General features: G+C 38.8%; 1 long non-coding RNA gene across 1 annotated transcript in view; it reads left to right on the top strand.

Moving 5' to 3' along the window:
* The window catches only part of LOC123784349 (uncharacterized), a 109,314-nt gene that overhangs the window by 77,240 nt on the left and 11,973 nt on the right, over positions 1–20,101 (top strand). The window contains exon 3 of the long non-coding RNA XR_006777434.2: positions 4,984–5,039. This is a non-coding gene — a long non-coding RNA (uncharacterized LOC123784349). The remainder of the gene's footprint in view (positions 1–4,983; positions 5,040–20,101) is intronic.

Raw genomic sequence — 20,101 nt, 5'->3', positions numbered from 1 at the left:
TAATATTCCATTGCATATATGGACCACAACTTCTTAATCCAGTCATCTGTTGAAGGGCATCTCGGCTCCTTCCACGATTTAGCTATTGTGGACATTGCTGCTATGAACATTGGGGTGCATATGGCCCTTCTCTTTACTATGTCTGTATCTTTGGGGTAAACACTCAGTAGTGCAATTGCTGGATCATAGGGTAGCTCAATTTTTAACTTTTTAAGGGACCTCCACACTGTTTTCCAGAGTGGCTGTACCAACTTGCATTCCCACCAACAATGTAGGAGGGATCCCCTTTCTCCACATCTGAGAGGTGATAATCTTAATATTGAACCATAAGATGACATAATATATAATAAGAGAATCATGTGGTTTATCTACTTTTTTATTGTATATACTGACTAAAATGGTCTTTGGCAATAGTAATTATGAACTACTGTTTTCAAAGTAGCATTTACTATATATTGATCACATCATACATGATTTATAAACCACAAACTGTGTAGTTGCTAAGATATTATTCTAAAAGGATCGCAAGTCAATTCTGTAGTTATGCACACACATGTTTGGATGCGATTTACAGAAAGGAGTCTTTTCTCTTGTGCAGCTACTAAATTATATACGGAAGCAATCTTAGGAAATGTTTCAGGGAAGCTCATTATTAGGACAAATGTATAGCTTCTGTGGCAAAACAGTTTATTGAGATACTAACTTATGATTTGTTCTTGTTGCTGTAGTTATTTTATCCCCCAGCCTTCTTTTTTTATTATTTTTTTAAATTTTATTTATTTATTTGATAGGGAGAGAGGGAATACAAGCAGGGAGAGTGGGAGAGGGAGAGGGAGAAGCAGGCTCCCCACTGAGCCCCAATATGGGGCTCGATCCCAGGACCCTGGGATCATAATCCGAGCCGAAGGCAGTTGTTTAACTACTGAGCCACCCAGGTGCTCCTATCCCCCAGCCTTCAAAGATGGTAACCCAACTGGTGTCTGCATTGCTGGGTCCATAGTCAAAGTTTTCTGCTATCTAGAAGAACAATTCCCTTCAAGGTTGGTTTGTTGGAAGTTGAGTTTGGGGCTGGATTGTGCCAGTGGTGGAACTGTTTCTAGGGTTGGGAGAGGTGGAGATGAGCTGAGCTAGGGAGGTATTTGGAAATTTGGCTGATTCTGATTACATGATTCTGCGAGCTCCCATTTGGTGCTCCTACGTGATGGCAAGACCACTGATAGCAATGGTGGGCTGGTGCTTCAAGGAGGCTGGCCCTCATATGAGGCGCTCAGGCTTACTACAGGGCTGCTCACCTCCAAGGGACTGGATGGACTTAAGACAATAGCCACATCAACTGTGACTACAGAAATCTAAAGATGAGAAAAATGTTTTCTGAATGTTCTGGAATACTCAAGGTGCTTGGGATTTTTACAGAACCCAAACGATAATAGAGACTTTTGAACACAAGGGATTAGATTTTACTAGATTAGAAAAAATATATAGTTATGCTACAATCTTATACCTGAGGACTTTGTGGTTAAATTATTAATTGGTATACCTTCATGACAGCTATATGGAAGTTATAGCAGACATTTATTTATTTGCATTTGTTATTTAAGACTAATCCTTCACATTCTGAGGCCCATGACATTGTGGTATAAAAAGGAATTTGGTATGTCATTGATGTGGTAAGAAGAATTGCTCTGTTTGCCTGCAGCTTCAAGTCTACTGATTAGCTGAGATTGCTGTAATCTTTTAATCACAAGTAACCTTGGTTAATTGGGTTAGTAAATTCTTCCCTAGTGGGCAGGAGACTTCAGTTAGCTGGGAAGCTTTAGTCTTGGGAAGCCTTGAAATGAAGTATGGAAACATTTAAGGGATTGAAAACCATCGTATTAAGATTTTGTATTAAAAAGGAATCTAGGGACGCCTGAGTGGCTCAGTCGGTTGGACGTCTGCCTTTGGCTCAGGTCGTGATCCCAGGACCCTGGGATCGGTCCTGCCTCGGCTCCTTGCTCAGCAGGGAGCCTACTTCTCCCTCTGCTTGCCACTTCTGCAGCTTGTGCTCTCTCTCTCTCTGTCTCTCTAACAAATAAATTAGTAAGATCTTTAAAAAATAAATAAATAAAAATAAAAAGGAATCTAACGTTTGTTATTTTTTTAATTGCATATTTGTAACATTTAAGAGAACTTGAGAATCACACTATTAATAAGCTTATTAGGTGAATAAGTATACCAGTTAATAGTTAGGAAGATTTTGTGTGTTAAGTCAGACTATTGAGATATTCAAAAAGCAAAGAGAATATATATATTTAAAATTTTTTTAAGTTTTATTTATTTAAGTAATCTCTACACCCAACATGGGGCTTGAACTCATGACCCCGAGATCAAGAGTTTCATGCTTCTCTGAGCCAGCCAGGTGCCCCAAAAAGCATAGAGAAGATATTAATTAATGCAGTTTAACATGTTTGAAGCTATTTATTTATTCCAGAGTGTATGTGATATCGAACATAATTCAAAGAACTCTTAAAAGTTTCTGTTGAAACTTACTACACTTACAAATGAGAAAAATATATGCAAGTTGAACTTAAAAGCCTAATAAAGAAGGGGACTTTTTGAATTTATGACTTTAAAAGATTGAACTAATTTCAGTAAACAACCGTTTAGATCATTTTATTTAATGTACAAAATTTACTCTTGCGGATACTGAAAGCCTGAAATCAACACAGGGGAAGAGTTCTGGAAGGCTAGTTGCTAGGTGAATATATTCAGTCTGTGGAAGAGAGCCTGGCTTAATGACTGTCTAGTTCTTCTGTCATTATCTGCACTCTGCTTTGAAATTCATCTATGAACTTGATACTATCTTTGGAAATGTCGATAAACAAGATAATTAAAGTAGACCAAGTAATATTCTCCCAAACTTGGAAGTTTTCTGAATCACATGATACCATCATTAGTGTCTTGATAATTTTTCTACAACACGCCTGGGCTGAAAGAAATATTTAGTAGTTCCATTTATTAAGTTATCAGATTCAAACAACTTAATAAATATTTGCATTTTAACAACCAAGTAGCTATTTGTAAAACCAGTACATAGCCATAAAGAAAAAGTAATGCTTAGTTTCATTCTTGAGCTAAAAAGATTTTCAATGCATAGGCCTGTTAGGCGCTGCTTCCCTTCACCAACCTTGGAATCGGTTGGGACACTGCCACACTCTCAGTTCCTGTTCTCCATTGATTTTCATGTGGTATTTGCTTTTTATTACAGCAACCGCTGAAAGCCCGGCTTTGCCAAAAAAAAAAAAATGTCACCAAAAAGAATGTAGTGTGATCTAATGAAAACTGTGAATCACCCCGAGGTAGTCGTGGTGTCCAACAAATGCTTTTGTGCCGTCCTTGAAAATTTACTTAAAACTCTGAGTTCTCTGTGGCACCTGGGGTGCCTTCGGGTACAGTTTAGGACCTGTAGTGATAAGCGAAGGAAGATGAAAAACACATATTCCATGTCAGGAGCCCCAGTATAGTAGAGCGTATAGATATGCGGTCAGTTTATTCCATAAGACAGAGTACTGCCATGAAGATGCAGGTGTTTTTGTCTGTTCAGTATCTGAATCCCCTCCCAACCTCCCTGAGTGAAGGCCTTGGTTCTTAGGCTCAGCCATCAGACCTAAGAATCTTGGATTTTGAGTCAGAAGCTACTGATGCAAACAAAGGGTCAGGAACATTAGGGAAATCTTTCTGGCTGTGTGGTGTTAGTGTGCACATTGGGAACCAAGGCAGTGGTGGGGCCAGTATTAGTGCTGGCAGTGTGGATGCTCTCGGCAGTGGCCCTGAAATGTGGGTGTGTTCTCGCCGGACTGGTTCTGTGGCATGATTCCGGCCATGGTTTTGGTGGAGTAACTTCCCTTTTTATTTGCCCATTCTGAACGTAGTCTCTAGACTTCCTGAAGAGATGGACAACCAGATATCCTTTCAATAAATTTCTTTCTCTGTTTAAATCATCCCAACTGCTACAAATAAAAAGGAATGTGACCAAGAATTTCCATTACCAGAGGAGAGGCAAGATTATAGAGAGTGTAATGCACTGACTTGACCAGTTGGAACAAAGATCTGAGAAACTATTGAGTTATGCCTTCTGAAAGCTCTGGATAGGAAATAATAACCATTGGTTATTATTCAACCTTCATCTCTCAGAGGCTAAAAAAGCTATATACAAGGAGGGTGTAGATAACTTGGACCGATTTGAGAGAGAGAAAGACTTGGAAACTTAACACAGAATGCATCAGGCCTTATTAGGTGAGTTTTTGTTTCATTTTTTTATTAGGTGAGTTTTAAAGTGACCCACTTGTGGTAAGAGAGTTTGTGGAGTCCATGTCATTAGACACAATGCCCAGAAAAGGTAGGATGATACATACGACCAGGAGCTAGCCAAGGCAACAATAAATAGAAATCAATTCTGTAATAAATGTTGGGCTGATGAGAGGATGAATTTTAGGTAGAACTATCCAAGCAGGACGGACAAGATTTACTTGGATGATGATGAATGCTTTTGGCAAACTCAAAAGTCATTAAATTTATATTTCTCACTGGCAGACACTTCATAAAGTCAAATCTAGAGGAGTGTGTTAGGAAGCTAAATATCTGGCTCAGAAAGCAAAGGGAAAGGAAAGCAGAGTTTACCTGCATGAAATTTTTGAAATTCAAGTAGGTCTGCCTGAAAGAGGAAAGAAATAATATCCAGAAATAGAAATAGAATCCAGAGCATATCCATGACTGAAGAAAAAGTTATAGCAGAAAGAATTGTTCTGCTGTTTTGAAGTAACACAAATTCTTTAAGATAAACAAAAACAAAAACAAAAAAACAAACAAAAAATAGCTTGGGAGGTGCACCAGAGAGAAGACTTTTCTTGCCTCAGTAGAACAGAGTAGGATATGCATTTTTAGCCTATGAACTCTCTAAAATAAACTGAATTCACTCTTTTTTTCTTTTTTTTTAATTGACAGGTTGTTTGACTTTCATGAGATGAAGCAATTTCAAGTGTGACTCATTTTATCCCTTGGTAAGTGAAATCATGATGTCCTGTACACTTGCCAATGTTAGGTACACATAGGCTCGGTGGACTTTCATGCTCTTAGGAAAGCTATGTTGTGGGAGTATGTGGCACAAGAGCCTCTCAACACTATAATTTATATTACTTATTCAAAAATAATTACTGATTATAGCAGTATTCTTAAAGGCACATGAATATCCTTAATGTGAAATCTCATATCATTTCTCAAAACTCAATTTAAAAACAATTGCCTAAGTTGTTTTAATTATGCTTTAGTGTTCTAACCTATCCACCCATCTTGTTGACCTATGTGCTCTGGGTCAACTGTCCTGGGTGTGTTTTTTAAATCAAGTTCTTGGGCACTAACTCTTTTTGTCTAACATGGGAAGAAGATAGTTTCATCAACTAGAAAAGTCTTACCTTGTTGCAATACTAAGGGGATATAATACTGTTGAAATGATTGCTTGTGAATTTGGATCAAGATTCAATTATTAGACTTGTTTTTCCTTCCATAATGGTCAAAGACAGAGAAGGAAACCAGAAGTTTGGAAAAGAGCCCCTAGAAATTAAAGGAAGTTACCTGATAGGAGATGTCTACTGATACCATGGGTCAACCAGCACACATGAGTCTTCCACTGGGTACTTCGCATAAAATGTTTAAGAAAATCATCCTTATCCCTTTTGCAAATGGATGTGAGCAGAACCCTTCATGTCTGATAACAACCTGCATTTCCAATATTATATCCTACTCTTTCTTCCACATAGTCTAAACAAACCCCCATTCTTTCATGATTCTCTTTCCCCAGTGAAACCTTCTGTGACTTTCTCCTTTGCTCCTGCTTTATTTCCCTAAATATCCTTAGTCCTCTTCCTCCTGAGTGCAGAGTTATTTGTTCTGTCATTTGTGCCCCCACAGCACTTGGTTCATAGCTCTGTAAGCAAAGGGTCTGTTTTATTATACTATTTCTGTTTCTGTCTTTACCTTCACTATTTGCTGAGATTCTTAAGGGCAGGGACTATTGCTTAGTCATCTTTGTTCCTGCCAGACTTTGGCGATACACTAAATGCTCTCAAAATGTCCATTTGCATTCTATACATTTGTGTGTGTGTATGGTCAAACTCATTATCTAGAATGTATCAAACTTGAATGCATATGTTTGTCTTGATTTTCACTTCTGTAGCAATGTGTTGTGTCAGATAGTCACTTAAATTTGCTAGATGTTTTATCTCATTTATTAAAAGTTGCATTTTTCTAGGTGACTTCTAAGGTGCCTTACATCCTTACATCCTAAGGGCGTCTTACATCCTAAGTTTGTGATGCAGGCCTTTCAATGTGACCTCGGGTTACTTACTCTCTGTTAAATGAAGAAAACATTTCCAAATTCAGATGGTGGTTGTGAGGATTCAATGAGACAACATCTGGAATGGATTTAGATTGGTTCAGCAAATACGTGTTCATTGAGCATCTGCCTAGGTGCCAGCAACTGTGCTGGCACTGGGATGACCCAGACACCGTCTGCTCAGGGGGAAGTTCCAATCTAGAAGCCTTGCCTCGTACATAAGATGAACTCAGTAACTGTTCATTTCCTCCTTCCTTTCTCTCCCTGGCCTATCAGTTATTCGATGCTGGAATTTGGAATGGAACAGGGGGAGACAAATTTAAGTTTTACGTTTATTTCTCAAATGATATTTACATCCAGAGATGAACCTTACTTTGAGAACTAAATTTAAAGCTCATGTCATTCCTTAGTAGTAAGAAGAATGACATAATTTGGCAATAACATGGCCAGACAGGAATAGTCCTAGATCAGATAGAAGCTGTGTGCTCTCAGAAATATGTTGTGGGAGTAACTAGTCCAATGTTCTTTCAGCCTGGAAACAGCATTTAAGATTTCCTTATCTTATAAAGGAAAAAAATCATTTCTGTTTAATTAGCAGAACAGAGTGTAAACACGGGGACTGCTTTTCCTAATGCAGTGGTTTTATGTATGTGTTACATACAACAAAACAATTGCATAAGAAGGGTATGCTGTTATTTTCAAACAAGCCACCCAGTGGGTTTGGCCTCCAGGAAAACTGCCTACACATTTTAAAAATGTACACTGGCCATCAGTTTTGACACTTCCAACCTGCCCTACCGGTTTGCCTCACTTCACCTCATTTAGCACCATGTCTCTGGGCCAGGCATCTACATAGAGCTAAGCTGTGGCTGCAGGACGCACAAGCCCTGGCTGAAACGGAACAGTCCAGCAACTTGTTCACAAAGACGTGCTTAAAAACTTAACAAATTTTTAACTACCAGGATAAGAGGGGCGCCTGGGTGGCTCAGTTGGTTACGCGTCTGACTCCTGATTTGGGCTCAGGTCATGATCTCAGGGTCGTGAGAGGAGCCCCGCGTCCCTGTCAGGCTCCGTCCGCACTCAGCAGGGAACCTGCTTGAGATCCTCTCCCCCTCCTTCTCCCCCTCCCCACCTCTCTAATATAAATGAATGAATGAATGAATAAATAAATAAATTCTTTAAAAAAATAAAATAAAATACCAAGATAAGAAAGTCAGAAAATACTGGCTGGGCTTTTTTTTTCAAGCATCAGCTATTTGGCTGTTGTGGCGGTTAGCTAAGTATGTTAACATAGTGAACTATATCAATAATAAATGATGGACACATTAACTATCGAAGTAGAGAAAGGAATTCTTGGTAGAACAAAGGATCTTCAAAAGCATAGAGATGAAAGGGAGCGTTCAGTGATGTCAGGGTGGGCAATGAAGATGGACCATTGTCTGTGCCTGCAGGCAAAGAGTCTTTGTGCAGTTGTGAAAGGTGGGACAGTGTTCTGTGTGGGAGCCACGGGTGTTTTCAAGCAGGATGCTCTAAGTCTTGCCTTTGTGCTGCCATTGCATGGCCCGCCTACCTGTCTCTACCCGCACATGGCCTCGGTGCCTACTGCAGGTGTCTGTAGGACTTTCTACCATTTCCATCATTCATGGTCTCCACGTTCAGCACGTGGGACGTAGAGGCCTAACTCTGGAGCAACATGACATTTAGGATGCAGAGCTGGAGGAGAACCTCTGTAGCCTTGGTGGACATTGCATAAGAACGGGTCCTGGCACCTCAGTGCGGGGCCACAGGGTGGCCGGACTGCGCTGTCGCTCGTTGCTGCAGTGTGGCTGTCAGAGCTCAGTGTGCCTGTGGTGCTTACCTTCACTTGCAGTTGTGGGAAGTGTGTGCCCATGCAAATGTTATGAATCGAACAGTGTGTCAGTTGATACCAATGGAAGCTTGATTATTGAATAAAAAGGCAACGTTTGGTTTATTCAGAGAATTGAAGTTATTCGTTACCCCTTCTAGACCTACCACAATAAGGGAAGAAGCTGAGGAAACTTTGTTGTCACAGATGTACATGAGTAATGGAGTTTAGGGAGGACTCCTCAAGAACTGCTCTGACTTGGGGCACCTGGGTGGCTCAGATGGTTAAGTGTCTGCCTTCAGCTCGGGTCATGACCTCTGGGTCCTGGGATGGAGCCCCACGTTGGGCTTCCGGCTCAGCGGGGAGTCTGCTTCTCCCTCTCTCTCAGCCTCTCCCCTGCTTGTGCTCTCTCTCTCTCTCTCTGTTTCTGTCTCAAATGAATAAATACAATCTTAAAAAAAAAAAAAAAAAGAACTCTTCCTCCACTGAGAAGTAACAGTGCAATAAGGAAAGTTAGGCATGTCTTGTGCAAAGGAAGTTCTTTCTTCTCTTGCTGGTGATTGGTTTAAAAATTGGTATGTGGGGGCGCCTGGGTAGCGCAGTCGTTAAGCGTCTGCCTTCGGCTCAGGGCGTGATCCCGGCGTTCCGGGATCGAGCCCCACATCGGGCTCCTCCGCTGGGAGCCTGCTTCTTCCTCTCCCACTCCCCTGCTGTGTTCCCTCTCTCGCTGGCTGTCTCTCTGTCACATAAATAAATAAAATCTTAAAAAAAAAAAAATTGGTATGTGACCCAGTTCTAGTCAATGAGATACAAGAAGAGGTGTCCCGGAGGCACTTTGGAAAGTTCTGTCCTCTTTTTGAAACTGCTGATCAGTCACCAGTCTCTCCATCTCCTGAATGTGAGCAGAAAGCACTTAGCTCTGATGGGTGCTGGAAACCATCTTCAGACTTCAAAGTTAAATTAGGTTAAAGCTCTGGGCTGAGAATAAAAACAAAGAACCAAGGTCTGGATGTCATGAGTGAAACTACGAAACCCATTCAACCTTGAAACCCATTCGACCTCTGGCTTTCCAGTTAAGATCATTAAAACATTTATTTAAACTAGAAGGAGATATATATATATATATTTATATATATATATATATATTTGTGCTCCTTTTCTACTTAATCATGTTATGTCACCCCTCCTTTTAGAATCATACATGTCAGCTCTGCTGCTTTCTTCCCCTTGAGTCTTAGGTCATTGTCTATACCCACTTAGAAAATTGACACCGGGCTGATATGTGTCTTCTCTACTCAAATCCTGCCATTTTCCTTGGTAACTTCAATGTCCTTGGAATGTCATGTCCCGTGTCCTTATGTCAGGGACAGTGAGCTCCTACCTTAATGACCTTTACCTCCGTTTCTCCTCAGCTGTCTTTTTCAAAGCCACATTATCTTAAAATCTGCTATTGCATTTTATGAGCACAAATCCCTATCCCTGTCACTTTTCCCACCTATCCTACCTCCTTCCTCCCAACTAAACCCATTTATTTGTTTGCTTGTTTGTTTGTTGAACCTCATCACATCTTCCAGCTCTGGCTTTCTTCCTTGTCTCTCATTGTTCAGTGCCTTCCCAGTTTCACTTCCCTCCTGAACTAGCCCAGAACATATGTTACCACATCCCTATTATCCTCCTATCAACACCCGCCCTTCTCTTCCCCTTTGGCCTTTTACTAACTTTGAATAATCCTTAGCTCTTGAGTGATCTGACCTTTATTTTTATAGCGAGTACTTCTGGGTAAGGTGTTACTAGAGAAAAAGCACGTCATTAGCCTGAACCCATTTAAGTGTGTTATTTTCAATTCGTCTGGACCTAAGTACCATTCAATGTTTTTTTATCCCTACTTTTCCCTGATATTGACCATTCAAAACTTTTACTTACTCTTCAAACCTCTATCTGTTCTTTCCCTCATTCGCGACAGATATCCTAGCTTCCTGTTTCATATAGAAAATAGAAAATAAAAGCCACCAATATAACTTGACTCACCTTCTTATCTCCAATCTTGCTTCCCTTTCCGCATATCTTTCCAAGATCTGCCTCTGTCTCTAAGGAAGAAGCACTGCCTCACTTTGTGGAGAAGGACCCTTCCATGGATATTCTTGATTTTATTAAGTTTTGCCTGCTCTAGAGTTTTAACCACGATTAATCAGATCATGTGTGTTCCCTGCATTTACAACCTCTCAGTCCCTGCTTTCTCTTGTTCTTCTGAGATGCACTTTACTAGAAGAGAGGGTACACAAAGGTCCCCGTGCTCACCAACTGATGGCAAGGGACTAAGCCGAGCTTAGCTGGACTTAGCTGCCTGAGGACAGCCCCCAGCAATTTGCCCGCTGACCTTTATTTTCCCTTACCTCTCTGTGACTGAACTTTTACCTCACATTCCTTAGCTCCCTGATCCCTGCTAGGATTAGAATTTTTGCAGAATTTTGCCTGCTTGGCTGTGTTATCAGTTGGGTTGCCTTTTATTGCCAAACTCCTTTTGTAGTAATCCTGAGCAAAAAGAAGTCTCGTTAGAAGGATGTTGAGTACTCCAACAATCGGTGAGAAACTGTAGGAAAAGTTTGGCAATGGGACCAGAAGCAGGACAGTTCTATAAGGTCAGAGGAAAGCAGCACAACAGACATCAGATTAGGAAGCTGTGGCTTTGCTATAGACACTGTCACAACTACCCTAACTGAATAGATTTGGACTATCCTGTTTTCTTTGTGTTATTTAAAATTCAAAGTCTTGAGCAAGAGTATCAGATTGCCTGAACCTGACTGAGTCGCTTGCTTGTATCATGACTGCCCGGATGGGAGTGAAGATGGTGGTGGGGAAAGATGGCTCAGTTTCCTTCATATTCCACAGTGGGAGGTGGGACGCTTCATCCAATCAAGAGCTGCCCTTTCAGACTTCCAACATCTATGCACATCCTTCTTCCCATACTTAGAGTTATGAAAAAGCGTTCCTGCTAATAAAATACCTGAAAATGAACTCATCCTCTCCCTAATGGGACAAGAATCCTGACTTGCTTCATTTGGTTACAAATTCAGTGGTTTGATTTTTCACTTCATTTAGTTGGAAAGGGAAGTGCTACCATTTTATTTATAACACAGGTAACATTTTACATCTTAAAATGGTAACACCTCCATTACCTCAGAAAATGAGCTTAAGGAATTTAGAACCATTACAGTAAATAAGCGGCAGCAGTGTATTTACTTAAAAATATGATAAAGTACCCCTGACCTAATCTCCAACTAATCATCATCTTTTTGTTTCACCAGGCTTTTGGGGAGTTCAATGTTGAGGGAAGAACATTTCCTCTGTTAAACCATGCAATAACCCAAGGGTTAGTAAATTTCTGTGAATATATGTAGGGAAGCCCCAGGCCACCAGCAAACACATACCAGTTCTCCCAATTTCCTCCACTATTGATTTCTTTTAGTGTTGGTAGTTCTTAATCTACTCTTAAATATGAATCCTAAATAGCACAATTATGGTATTAAAAACACCATGAGGGGATAAAGTATTTCAGAGAAACCTTCTAAGTGGTAGACATGAATGCCTGCCTTTTTCTCCTTTGCTTCTAGTAAAGGGGATAGGAACCCCTGGAAATACTGTTAGAAGTACTTATTTTCTTCACGTTCTGTATCATCATTAAATCACGTGGGATTGGGTTGGTAGCTTGTTTACCTTCTGTTATAGTCTGGCAATCTCAAATTAAATGCCCTTAATTAATACGCACATTTCTGTAGATGGTTCAGACTCTAGGCCAGGATACCAAGAAAGACTAACACATCCCCATTTGCTAGAATTTTCTCTATCATCTTGGTAATCAGTGTTAAAAGATAAAGCCAGGTACTTTTTGTTTTTAGTTTTTTAGTTTTCCATTTTTTGTTTTTTGTTTTTTTAGTTTTTATTTAAATTCCAGTTAGTCAACATACAGTGTAATATTAGTTTCATAAAGCCAAATACTTTATCAGAAGTGCTCAACAGGCTTCTTAGAGCTTTAGGAATTGAAATTGCCTAGTTTATTAGCTGTTACTCTCAGGTAGACCTCAATGGATATGACATCTTTTTTCCCTAGTCTTTAATGTAGAATAATAGCACTCTATAGCATTTCATAAATATTCAAGGATTTACTGATTAGAGTGATCATAAAACTTTATTAGTATATTAATTATTTATGTGAACATCATAAGTTAGTGATTTTTGCAATTCAAATTATTTTAGGTCTTATTTATTTGCATTGCTATGTTGGAGTTTTCACAATTTATATCCCCTTTAGTAGAAGCAGCGGCCATGGAAACGTGCTGCTCAGATCTCCTGCTGTGAGATGTGTAATTGGTGGATAGCCCCAGATACTGGCCTCTCAATCCATCATTGCATTTCCCCAAGGCCACACTTCCCACCAGCTGTTCTCAGCCCATGACTGAGCATGACAAGGACATGAAGGCAGGTCAATTCCTGCAAGAAGCATGTTTACCCTGCAGGGGAACTTTGGCTTGAGGACTCCCCATTGGCCAAGCCAAAGCTTCTCAGAATGGTCCTGTAGTCCTGAGACTCTACTTATCCAATTCTTCATTTCCTCTCTCTTTCACACAGACCTGAATCATGGTCTGTGGGTTTCCCCCAACTCCTTTATCTCCCCACCATTTCTTCTCTGACAGTTGTCTCAAATACATCTCTTGCATGTTCAATCCCACCTTGGTGTCTATTTTTGGAGGGCCTGAACTAATGCATGTGACACTGATCCAAGAAAGCAGTGGTATCATAATGTTGAGTGGTACACTACTTACCTATGGCTTTCTTGTCATAGGAGATAATGAAATCCCTTTGTTATTTTTTAAAAAACATTTTTATCATGAGTTGTCACATGCATTTGGGGATGTGCAGAAAGTAAAATTGTACAGTGTAATGAATTATCATTAAGTAAACGCTCATGAAACAACCAGCGAGGTCATGAAATAAGACATTTCTAGAACCTAGAAGGTCTGCTAAAGTTTCCTCCTAAAGAGTACTTTCTCTTTCAATGAAGGAAACTATTCTACTAATTTATGATAACATTTACCTTATGTTTGTTTATAATTTTCCCACGAAAGCATGCATGCATGCATGCATCCACAAACAATATACTTTAATTTTGACTTTTTTTTTCAAACTCAATATGAATGGAATTTTTCACTATGTGTTTCTTGTCTGTCATCTTCTACTCATTATGTTCTTGACATTCATCCACGCTCTAATTGTATTTGTAGTTTTAAAAATTTTATCGCTATATGATACTCCATCTTATGATACATGAATTTGTTTATTCTTTCTCCATTGATTGAAATATGAATTACTTCAAGATTGGAGTTATGAAAAATAATGCTGTGGACATTCTTAGATTTCTTTGTGTTTGTGGCATGCATTTGTTTAGTATAATCTAGTATTTGAAGTCTATTCATAGGGAATATATACCTTCACTTTAAGGAGAATAATAAACTAGTTTCCAAAGTGGTTATACCAGTTTACACCCCCACCATCACTGCATGAGTATTGCTCTACATTGCTGTACAATTTCACCAAGAAAAAAAGAGAGAAGACTTAAATAAATAAAATCAGAAATGAAAAAGGAGATGTTACAACTGATACCACAGAAATACAAAGAATCATAAGACGCTACTATAAAAAATTATACCTGTACAAACTGGACAATTCCTAGAAACATACAACCTTCCAAAAATGAATCATGATGAAATAGAAAATCTGAACAGACCAATTACTAGTAAGGAGATTGAATCCATAATCCAAATCCTGTCAACAAACAAAAGTTCAGGACCAGACAGTTTAATGGTGAATTCTGCCAAACATTTAAAGAAGAATTAGTATCAGTTTTTCTCAAACTCTTTCAAAAAATAGAAGAGGATAGAACTCTTCCAAACTTGTTTTATGTGGCCAGCATTACCCTGATACCAAGACCAGACAAGGGCATCATAAGAAAAGAAAATTACAGGCCAACTGGGGTGCCTGGGAGGTGCATTCGGTTAAGTGTCTAACTCTTGGTTTCGGCTCAGGTCATGGTCATGAGATTGAGCCCCATGTGGGGCTCTGCACTCAGTGTGGACTCTGCTTAAGTTTTTCTCTCCCTCTGCCCTTCCCTGCCTTGCACGCTGTCTCTCTCTCTCTCAAATAAAAATCTTAAAAAAGAAAAAAGGAAAATTGCAGGCCAATATCCCTAATGAACATAGATGCAAAGATTCTCAACAGAATATTACCAAACCAAATCGAACAATACATTAAAAGGATCATATGCCATGATCAGTGGGATTTATTCCAGGGATGAAGGATGGTTTAATATCTACAAATCATCAGTGTGACATACCACATTATCAAAAGAAAGGATAAAAATCGTGTGATCATATCACTAGATGGAGAAAACATTCAATATCCATTTATGATAAAAACTTTCAGCAAAGTGGGTGTAGAGAGGACATACCTCAACAAAATAAAAACCATTTATGACAAGCCCTCAGCTAACATCATACTCAGTGGTGAAAAGCTGAAAGCTTTTCTTCTAAGGTGAGGGATAAGACAAGGATACCCACTCTTGCCATTTTTATTTAATGGAGTATTGGAGTTCCTAGCCAGAGCAATTAAATAAGAAAAGGAAATGAAAAATTTTTTTTAAAGATTTTATTTATTTATTGGACAGAGAGACACAGCGAGAGAGGGAACACCAGCAGGGGGAGTGGGAGAGGGAGAAGCAGGCTTCTTGCTGAGAAGGGAGCCCGATGCAGGGGCTTGATCCCAGGACCCTGGGATCGTGACCTGAGCCGAAGGCAGATGTTTAACGACTGAGCCACCCAGGTGCCCAAAGAAATGAAAGTTATACAAACTGGAAAGGAAGAAGTAAAACTGTCACTCTTTGCAGGTGACACGATCTCATATAGGTAGAAAACCCTAAAGATTCCACGAAAAAAATGTTAGAACTAATAAATGAATCCAGTAAAGTTGCAGAATACAAAATCAATACAAAAAAATCTGCTGTGTTTCTATACACTAATAGCAAACTATTAGTAAGAGAAGTAAAAGAAATAGTCCAACTTACAGTTGCATCAAAAAGAATAAAATCACTAAAAATAAATTTAACCAAGGAGGTGAAAGACCTGTATATTGAAAACTCTAAGACATTAATGAAAGATGTCAAAGAAGACACATATAAATGGAAAGATATTTCCTGTTCATGGATTGGGAGAATTAATATTGTTAAAATGTCCATACTACCCAAAGATATCTACAGATTCAATGCAATCTCCATCAAAATTCCAATGGCATTTTTCACAAAAATAGAACAAACAATTGTAAAATTTGTATGAAATCACAAAAGATCCTGAATAACCAAAGCAATCTTGAGAATGAAGAACAAAGCTGGAGGCGTCATGCTTCCTGATTTTAAACTATATTGCAAAGCTATAGTAATTGAAACAGTATAGTATTGACATTAAAAACAGACAAGTAGATCAGTGGAACAGAACATAGAGCCCAGAACTAAACCCAGAGGAGGCAAGAATATACAATGGGGAAAAGACAGTCTTTTCAATAAATAATGTTGGAAACATTGGATAGCCACATGCAAAATAATGAAACTGTGTATTTTACAGCATACACAAAAATTAACTCAGAATGGATTAAAGAAATGAATGTGACCTGGTATCATAAAACTCCTAGAAGGGAAACAGGTGGTAAGCTCCTTTGTGTAGATGTTACCTATGGCAAAGTTTTTTTTTTTTTTAATCTGACACCAAAATCAACAGCAATAAAAGGAAAAATATACAAGTGGGACTACATCAAACTAAAAAATTTCTGCCCAGCAAAGAATCAGTCAGCAAAATGAAAAGGCAATCTACTGAATGAGAGTATTTGTAAATGATATATCCAAGAAGGGGTTAATATCTAAAATATATTAGGAACTCATACAACTCAATAGCAAAAGAAACAAAAAACAATCCAAGTAAAAAATTGGCAGAAGATCTGAATAGACATTTTTTTCTTTCTAAAGAAGACGTACAGATGGCCAACAGGCACAGGAAAAGTATTGTATACCATTAGTCATCTGGGAATGGCAAATCAAAACCCCTCACACCTGTTAGAATGGCTATTTAAAAAAAAAAACAACTAGAAATAACAAGTGTTGGTAAGGATATGGAGAAAAGGAAACTCTTGTGCACTACTGGCAGTAATGTGAACTGGTACAGCCTTGATGGAAATCAGTATGGAGGTTCCTCAAAAAATTAAAAGTAGAACTACCATATGATCTAGTAATTCTACTTCTGGGCATTCATCTAAAGAAAATGAAAACACTAACCTGAAAAGATACATGTTCCCCCATGTTTATTGCAGCATTATTTACAGTAGCCAAGATACAGAAACAACCTAAGTATCTATCAATGTATGAATGGATAAAGAAACTGTGATATATATATATATATATGTATATATGTATGTGTATATATATATGTATATGTATGTGTATGTATGTATGTATGTATATATATGTATATATATGTATGTGTATATATATGTATATGTATGTGTATGTATGTATATATATGTATATGTATGTGTATGTATGTATACAGTAGGACATTATTAAGTCGTAAAAAAGGAATGAAATCTTGCCATTTGTGTCAACATGGATGAACCTTGAGGAAATTATGCTTAGTGAAATAAGTCAGACAAAGAAAGACAAATGCCGTGTAAGCTCTCTTATATGTGGAATCAAAAAGTTAAGAAATAAAGGAAATCAATCAATCAAGCTCATAGATACAGAGAACAGATTGGTGGTTGCCAGAGGTGGGGGAGGGGTAGGAGAAACAGGTGAGCTGTTTTAGGGTTTTTTTTTTAATAGTTTAAATAAATTGAATAAAAAAATAGTATCTCTCAAAAAAATTGAGATGGTTGTTTTAAGCCATTTAATTTGGGAGCTTTGTTATGCAGCAAAAGCTAACAGATACAAACTTAGAATTGCTTTCAAATTGTTTAATCACTTGTTTTTTTCAGAGTGATCAGTTTTTCTGTTTACTGCATCTGCTAATTCTCATCATGGTAGTTCATTTCTTCATGAATATTGTAATTTTTTATGAGACCAATTTGCAGTGAAGAATTTTGTTGAGGGCCTCTGTGATTCCTGGGTTGTAAATGGAAAAGATCAGTTTTGAGTTTTCCACTGAAAGAACCCTAGCTATTACAGTGGTCTGTACAAGTTATAATATTGATTTCTAGGCTGTAAATTTTGCACTATGAAAGTGGTTTAAATTTGTATCTATATGGCAGGATTTTTCCTGTTACTTTGGTTAGTTGGGTAATTTTTATAGATTCATTTTTTTCATAAACCAGGAAGCTCTTTGTGGTTCTCTTATTTTGAGACTCACTTCCAGCTCCTCCACCTCTAACTCCCATGAAGCCACAGCCTCTATTATCTCATGGGTATTAAAACTTTAGCTCTAGGGGCACGTGGGTGGCTCAGTCGTTAAGCGTCTGCCTTTGGCCCAGGGCGTGATCCCGGGGTCCTGGGATCGAGCCCCACATCAGGCTCACTGCTCCACTGGGAGCCTGCTTCTTCCTCTCCCACTCTCCCTGCTTGTGTTCCCTCTCTCGCTGGCTGTCTCTCTCTCTCTCTGTCAAATAAATAAAATCTTTAAAAAACAAAAAACAAACAAAACAAAAGAAAAAAAAAAAACCTTCAGCTCTAGATTCCAAGGACAGTTTTTAATTTTGGCTTCTGGAAGTAGTTCTTTTCTTCTTTGGAGCAGAGCTATTTAAAACAAATTAATTTTATTTTGTCCATCATTTTTTTTTAAGATTTATTTATTTGAGAAAGAGTGTGAGCACAAGTGGGCGGAGGGGGGAGAGAGAGAGGGAGAGAGAGAATCTTAAGCAGACTCGCTGCTGTGTGTGAAGCCCGACGTGGGGCTCGATCTCACCACCCATGAGGTCATGACCTGAACTGAAATCACGAGTTGGACACTTAGTCAACTGAGCCACCCAGGCACCTCTGTCCATCATTTCTATGTGTTTGTACCCATGTTTGTTTCCTCCTGTGTCAGATCAGTCTATCCTGTTTCTAAACGTCTGGGTAGGAGTCTGTAGCATTGATTAGTATCTGCTGAGTAATTGCTACAAATTTAGCATATATTCAGTATTGCTCCTACTCCCTTTATTAGCTTCACTCAACCTTTAAAATTATCTGTCTTATCCTATCTCCCATGAGTAGTTTATAAACTCCTTGGGGAAAGATACTATGGTTTGTTCTTTTTGTATTCTGCCTGTCTTCAAAAAGATCTAGCTTAATAGCTGTTCAATGAGTGTTTTTAAATATTCACTTTTAAAATGTATAATTTGACAAAAAGGTGGCTCCATGGGAAATTTTAAAAATATACATTAACTACTGAAAGAATATCTCTCATCAAAACAGGGTTCAGGCTTCGGAATGGAAGTGATGAGGTTTTGTTTACAGTTTGTGAGAGTTGATAAAATATTGAAGAGAATCTTACTAATGTGAATCACGCCATTGCAGTCACATAAACAATTAGGTCACCTCTGTGCCCTGATTTATATTACCGTCAAATAGATCTTTTTACTTCAGTCATTGCTATGGCTACCAGTGATGGCAGGTGAAACTAGACTGTACCTCGTCTTAGCTGCACTGTGAAGCTGTTGCTTTCTGTCCTGGCCTTTTTGTCACAACTCTGGGGAGATGCCTTTGGGAACCTGTTCAGCCATTCTGCTGCATGGACAAAACCAAAAGGGAGAAAAGGCTAGCATCTCAATGGGCAACACTTGACCAGTGGAGGATGGGCGACTGGACAGATCATCCACTCTTTCACCCCTAGGTGAACAGCTCTGACTCATATTCTACCCGGCATCTCAGAGTCTCCAGTAGGATCAAGGTCCACTTGCCCAGTAATGACCAGCTGGATAATAAACCCTTGGTTCATCTTTCTTTTCCTGGTTGCACTCTGCCAAACCCTTACTCTTATTCCTTAGGATTACTGCCCACAAATTACTTTCACCTTGTCACAGTCTCTTCTTTTTGGGGAGGAAACACAGGCTATGACAACTAAACCAGCGTATCTTAGAACAGTTGGTAAAAGAGGCCTAGCTTCCCTGAAGGGGAGTTTCAACTTTATCAACTAATTTACAGATCTTATTTAGAAACATATGTTTGTGAGGAAAAAATTCACCCAATTCAGGAGTAGGGCATTTAGGTTCCTTGGAGAGATCTCCAGAAGGACGACTTCAATTCTTATGGAGAAATCATTAAGTAACAGCTGCCAAGAAGGCTTAAATTGATAGGAAGAGGTAGGGAGGTAGACTGCCTCCACAGAGCCAAAAAGAAAGTGGAACTTAGGACTTCAAAAGAAGCTGCATGTTATTCTTCCATATTTTGAGCTCTGTATTCTCAACTGCCCTCTTCTTCTGCTTCTTCTTTTTTTTTTTTTTTTTCAATTTGAAAGAATGCATTTTGGCATGGTTTAAAAGATACGCTATCACTACGTGGATCCAATTAATAATTGACTCAAGATTCTGGTATCTGGTGTGCAATGTAGATGACTAATAAGTCCAGAATGCTACTTCAATAAAGCCAGATAAACCAATATGTGACGGTAGGCACTCAGGAAGTCAAGGCCGGAAGGAATAACATGTTCCCTACACACTTTAATCCTGGTTGTGTTCTCTGTCTTGACAAAATTGCTGAAAGTGCATATCTCCATAAGCTGGGGAGTTTTTTGTGTGTGCCTTTCACAGTGGCTCTGAAAAGTCCTACTCATAGCAGAGGATATTGGTTTGACTTTCAGCCACATCTTTTGAGGAGTTAT

The sequence above is a fragment of the Ursus americanus genome, chromosome 4, assembly GCF_024610735.1.
Source record: "Ursus americanus isolate L20-20 chromosome 4, mUrsAme1.1.p, whole genome shotgun sequence".
In the NCBI taxonomy this organism is placed as follows: Eukaryota; Metazoa; Chordata; class Mammalia; order Carnivora; family Ursidae; genus Ursus; species Ursus americanus.
The sequence above is the reverse complement of the archived record's forward strand: the minus strand, read 5'-3'. Positions and strand labels throughout refer to the sequence as shown.